This window comes from Apium graveolens, chromosome 9, assembly GCF_009905375.1.
Source record: "Apium graveolens cultivar Ventura chromosome 9, ASM990537v1, whole genome shotgun sequence".
Taxonomy (NCBI): domain Eukaryota; kingdom Viridiplantae; phylum Streptophyta; class Magnoliopsida; order Apiales; family Apiaceae; genus Apium; species Apium graveolens.
In genome coordinates this window covers 20,292,839-20,299,521 of record NC_133655.1, presented here as the reverse complement: position 1 = coordinate 20,299,521, position 6,683 = coordinate 20,292,839, and the positions used below count along the sequence as shown (strand labels likewise).

The window sequence follows — 6,683 nt, the reverse complement described above, 5'->3', positions numbered from 1 at the left end:
TTTAAGTTAATTTTTTCGGTGATAGCTTAGGGTACCTAATCTAACATAAACGTCCCCTACTGTAACATGGCCTTTTATGTTACCCTAGGCACCTAAGGTAACAAAAAACAGTCCAAATGTAACGTAAAACGTATGTTACATTAGAGAGACACATAATTTTCAAAATGACGTGGAATGCTGACATGGCATGCTAACGTGGCATGCTGATGTGGCAGTATGGGACCCACATTGATGACGTGGCATGTAGTGACATGGCATGTTGGTCCCAATTTTATGGTATATTTTAAGAACCTATGGTAACATTTTTAGTAGCAAATGTAACATTTGTAAGCAAGCTACTGAAACATTTTACATTCTACGGTAACAGTTTATGAAGCTAATGTAACACTTTGACAAATAAGAAATTGAAAATGTGCTATTGGTATTTAAGCAACCCCAAATTTAATAAAACATCCAAAACAACAAACATATAACAAACATCCAACCATCCAACAACCATCCTACTAAAACATCCAACTCCCTACTAAAACATCCAACATCCAACATCCGACAAAAGTTAAACTATATAAACAAAAGTTAAACTAGTTCACGACTTAATAGATTGCGTTATACGCTTATAAACTTGAAAAACACTGGTACTAGAAGCTGCTGCGGCCAGTTATTGGTGTACCATACACCTTACGACTTGTTGCATTTGTCTTTGCTATAGCTTTTGCAGCCCAATCATCACCATTAGGCATGAACTCGTAAAACATCATCTGCGAGCGAGCCAAACACACTTTCAGATTATTTTAGATAATTCAAAGTCAGCATAAAGCATGAAAGCACAACAGAATAACATAAAGCTGGCATGATTACTTATGTAGACTGATCCTTTTACATGAAAGGAAAAGGGGCCAGATACACCTTACATAAATATAATTGATTCAAAAAAGAAAATGTAGTTCCTTTACAGTTGGAAAACAAATTTCAACTGAAATAGAAGACGAAGCAAGAATATTAATATATAGAAATGGAGGTGGCTGCATTTAAAGCTTGGCGTGAACATTAAATTTGGGTGATAATTTACGGAAAAAAATATTACTAAGGTGACATTAACTCAAGCCTATGGTTGCATCTTGCAATTACCTGATCTGCAAGGAGGTTAAATGTTTTCTACCAGGTGTGAAAGTAACAGAAGGCATTGAAGAGAGGCTGTTGTAGTCAACAGCTGATCGCTAAAGCAACATGTTGAAACTGGCCTACGATCATGAGTACTACCCAAAAAGCACATGCCATTTTGTGAGCAGATTTTCCGGGATTGCGCCTATGATCACCATTAGAAACAGCCAATTAGTCATAAGCAGTCAAAATGTATGGATTCAAGAATCCAAATGCTATGTAGGCATGTTTACAAAATAACTTCCAGTATATATCTTATACAAGCAGCTGGAAAAAAGTAATATATTAATTAATGCCAAGGGAAAATAAGTGAAGTTTCAGATATAGTAATGTACCTTTGATAACAGCAAGTCCAATATGGTCTTTCCATACTACGAAACGACAGACTTGCATTCCTGGCTAATAACTCCTGAAGCTCCAATTGCATGATTAATCTGATTAATCACAGTCTGTAATGTGTACCAGACACAAGGAATTTATAAATTATTAGGTAGAAAAGTAATATGGGATGCTAAAACAAATTTCTTTTAAGTTAAAAACAATAAATAATCTCTGTTATTTGTTTAGTTAGCTAATACTGGATCAAAAGTTTGAATTCACGTATCCGTTATTCATTTTGTAAGACAATTCCAAATACAAGAACAAGAATTAGTTAAATATAAGAAATCGTCATAGATCCCAAGGTCATTTTCTCTTATATGTTATTGCGATTAATTTGTACTAACAAGTAACCAGCGTTTGTACTTCAATACTATGGACTAAGTGCATCCGTGTCTCAAAGAAAGAAATATATGCTATGCGCCATTCAACATTATAACTCATAGCTTGAAATGTGTGACATGGAACAATCACATTATAACTCATCCTATATGTTTGAACGGTTGTGTAACTGGAAAACCTAAGGCAATTGGTAAAAGTCTTTTAGGTTTATAACAGGATTTGAATTTCTAGTAACTTGGTTCTTAAAATCAGTTGAAAGAAAATTATTTCATTTAGGTCTAAAAATCTGTTTTATAAGAAAAGATACAATGACTTTCTGATCATTTGAATGCACTTCATGAGAATAAAGTATCACCGGGTCCTTGTTAAATCTCATTCATGTCCCACACAATATTTATTGAGAAACTACATAAGTATTGTAACAGTTGAATACTAAGTATATCTCAATATAAAAGAACTTAAACCTAGGGTTTGAACTTCTATAAGCTTGGTATTATTGGGGCTTTAATGTACTGAACCGCAAATATTATATACTGATGCAGAAAATCGGTATTCATTCCTTACTATAAGGAAATGTATAATTGATGGAGTCTTATTAATGGAATATTAATTTACATATTCAGACCAAGAGTAAATTGTAGTGTTAACTACAAATCGGAATTGCGAAAATATTATTTAATCAATAACCACTTGTGCTTAAGCCAGAGCCACTTGTACTTATCAACTATTTTAAGAGAGGTTAGGCGAGGGATACCTTTGATATATCATGGGGTAAGTTAAAAGAGACCATGAGTGAGAGAAGAACGTCATGCCTTGCATATCTAATTCAAAAAGGCTGAGATGAGAAACTATGATCAGTGTCATCTATCTTCCATACTCCATACACATCATCAGATCCCCGGTCCGGAGCTGCAATGTAAATAATTTATTCAGTATAAATGAATTGTTTTCTTGTAGATAGAAAATGACTATTCTATCAACAAAAAAAATATGGGATAAAAGCAAAATGCACATAACAGCAAGTCCACCCACCCTTCCAGAAATAGAAAAAGTAACCAAACATTTACATAATACTAGAATCTCAAGAATAACACGCATATACAATTTGCCGTAAGATATGTTTCAATTTGTAGAAAAAGAAATCCATATTGTTGTAAGATTAACAATAACGCCCATCTCCAATGTAGGTTAACTATAAGAGTTATCATACAATATATCATACAATGACGAAACTACTAAGCAAGTTATCAAATATACTATTAAGCTCTAAATTTATTTGTATTATCTGTTATATTGTTAGCTTTACTTGATTATCTTTAAATCTGGCATAGATGTGTATGCTTGCATGTGTGAGAGATCCCTACCTAAGGTTCTTAGACTTTTTCTAAAAAAAAGATTAAAGCAGTAATTCGTTAGACAAGATTAAATATATTATCAACATATGCTTTGAGTTAGTTCCAATTTAAGCAATGAATAAGGCAGCTTGAACCAACATTTTTTTAAGTCACTGGGTCTAATTCCATTGATTTGGGTACGAAAATCAACAACATAATCCACTGGATGAACAAACTCGTCATATACAACATTTTCCCACTTGTTAACCTGGCATTTATATTGCATTAGAATAGTAACAACTAACAACTAAGGCTAAAAAGAGTCGTACGGTATAAACAATCCTATCTGGCCATCTCAAGTCTTCAGACAAGTGAATCTATCTGGACATCTATGTTCTTATGACTGTTTTCTCTTCAGATTCACGTAAAAGTAAAGGAAGGTATAAATAGACTTCTTCTCCATTCATATGACTATTTTATCAACTTAATCTATAAATCACTCCAAACCATTTTTAGAATATTCAAAGGAGTTTACTGTGTAAAATCAAAAAATGAATATTAATCATTCCTAACAATGTAATGTAAATCACTCCTAATATAAATCATTCCTAACAGTGTAATATAAATCACTCCTAACAATATACACAGAAACAGGAACATAATGGACTCACAACATCCAATTAGAAAAAATGAACTAAATCACTCCAACAAATAAGATACCCCTCCATTTCTTTAATTCAATCGACTTTCAAGTACAAAATTATATCTCCACTAGTTCAATTTCCGTTATTAATAAATCACATGGAAATTAGTTACACAATTATCATCTCAAGAATCTCTTATATAATAATAACTTACAAAATGATGCAAGAAAACCCCCAAGTTAAGAACACGAAAGAGATAGAGAGGGGGGCGTGAGAAGGGGGAGAGAGAAAGAAGAGAGAGATGGGAGTGAGGGAGGGAGGGAGACAGAGTAGATGAAGAGAGAGAGTATATAAAGTTTAAAGAAGGAACTAAGCCCTAGTTGAAGAACCCAAGCCTCGACCGTAATTCATTTGACCCCTAATTACAAAAGAAAATTCCTAATTACATAGTATATAATAGTAGTGGTGGACAGACGGAGACATGAGAGATTGGTGAGAGAGGGAGGACATAGTCGTGGTAGAGAGACGGATAGACGAGATAGATTAGTGAGAAAGGGAAGGAAAAGAGAAAAAAAGTGGGTGAGTGTATTGAGATATCAGAAAAAGCAGAGGGAGTGTGTACACAAAATTTTTAAAATGTGTGAAAATTTTGGGCGACTGTTACCCAAAATTTATCCCGCTTGAGCCCAATTATTGCCCCACCTTATTATGAGTCCAATAATTTATGTATACGTATTTTATTATTTTTATAAATAAATTTAAATAATTATTATAAAAGGTTAATTACGTGTATGTGTTTTAGTAATTTTATAATTCTTATATTTACATTTTAATATTTTTTTATTTTAAATAATTATATTTATCACTCATATAAAAAAAGTGAAAATTATACTATTTTTACTATTTATTACTTTTAAATTTCTAAATTTTTATTACTTTAAAATTCTTATTTTTAAAATTTTAAATTTTATTGTGTACAAAATTCATATATCACCGAAAATCTTGATTTATTCAATTTGTAAATAATGTTTAATTATAAAATTAAATTAAATTAATGTTTGAGCTTAAAAATATTATATATATATATATTTTAATAACATAAGCTAACACTTTAAAAATTATGTTACAAACTGCAACAATTTATAGCTAATGTAACATCATGTTTTTGGCTAAGGTAACAAAAAACGCGTAATGTTATATTAGCTCATAAGTAGCATAGCTAAGGTAACATATTTGGGTAAGATTTTTTTGGAGGACGTTGCAATTGGTCATATTTGGTGTAGTGGGCATGCAATTATTATTGTAATCAGATTAGGTATGTCTTGTTGGCTCAGTTTCTGATGGCTATATATACATAGTCATGTTATTGTTTTGATGTATGCTTAAGAGATGTAGTCGTCTTAGGTATCGTGTGAGAGATGTTTGAGCATTGGTTGTCACAAGTATCAGTTTGAGACACCATTGAGGTGTTATGTATTAATGTATTATTGATAATTATTTTGATTAATAATACAAGTTGGGACGTGGGTTTTCCACGTCAAATATATTGTTGTATGTTTGTGTGCGTACTCTGTATTGGTATAATTGAATCTCGAATATGTGTGTGTGTTTCCTCCTAACAAGTGGTATCAGAGCCAAGGTTCGAGGTTCATGATGAATTGGGTTGGAGGAAAGTTCGAGGTTCAATTTGTATGGTGGAGTACATTGATGGATTTGCTGACAAAGTTACGTGTGGTATGTCGGTTGACTTGCACCGTGGATCAATTCATTCGGACTCGAGGTGGAAGATGGACGGGATCATTGCAATAGTTTCGATGGTTTGATGGTTGATCAACCAGGTGAAATTTTATGGATGATACTCGTGATGTTCTTTAAAAGAGGCCGAAGGATTGTGAAAGCAAGGATCGGGTGACTCAATGTTGAAAGGAGGCACTCGTGGTTGATGCACGTGATTTTGTGGATGAATATGCAGTTATGATGAAGAACGGTAGTTTGGAGTTATTGGAGGTCACTATACGGGCCTTAGTGATTCTCAAAAGTTGGAAGAACGAGATGAATAGATTCTTGTTCGATGGGAGGCATCGGCAAACAGACATTTATGGATAAATATAAGAAATCAGTCTTTAATTCTCTTAAGGATAAAGTTTGGGGTACGATCGAAGGATGGAACGAAAAACTCTTGTCGAAGGCTGGTAAAGCTATTATGATTAAAAGTGTTGCCCAAGCTATCCCATCTTATTGTATGTCTTGATTCCTAATCCCTAAAATTTTGTGTGAAAAGATTCAGCGTATGTTAAACAATTTCTGGTGGAGCTCCAATTCGAGATAGAAAAAAGGCATTAAATGGCATAGATTGGAAGCTTTGTGTTTACCGAAGGACAGAGGTGGAATGGGTTTCAAGAATCTTCATGAATTCAATATAGCTCTTATGGGAAAGCACTGGTGGAATTTCATGTCACGGACAAGTACTCTAGTTGCTAGACTTTATATGGCAAGATATTTCCCAAATTGTCATTTTCTTGAGGCTAGTCAAGGTGCAGGTTCGAGCTTTATTTGGGAAGGGATATGGAAAGCAAAAGAAGCTTTAAAGGATGGTTTTCGTTGGGTTATAGGGGATGGAATGGAGGTGGATATTTATAAAGACGGGTGGTTACGAGATAAAGAGAATTTCAGGGTAGAAAGAGGCTATGATCACGAGTCAGATGATGTGAAGGTCAAGTCTTTATTCTTTCCTGGTACATGAAGTTGGGATACCCTTTTTATCAACGGGATTTTTAATGAGCTCGATGCAGAGGCAATTTTGAACACTACAGTTTCCAGTCGC

At 33.5% G+C, this 6,683-nt stretch overlaps 1 long non-coding RNA gene across 1 annotated transcript; it reads right to left on the bottom strand.

The window, feature by feature from the left end:
- Positions 1 to 566: 566 nt before the first annotated feature.
- Positions 567 to 4,493, bottom strand: LOC141684819 (uncharacterized). The gene is made up of 5 exons (XR_012560697.1): positions 4,074 to 4,493; positions 2,636 to 2,790; positions 1,497 to 1,610; positions 1,129 to 1,306; positions 567 to 758 (listed from the first exon to the last, which is right to left on the bottom strand). It is a non-coding gene; the product is annotated as an uncharacterized LOC141684819 (long non-coding RNA).
- Between the last annotated feature and the right edge of the window lie 2,190 nt (positions 4,494 to 6,683).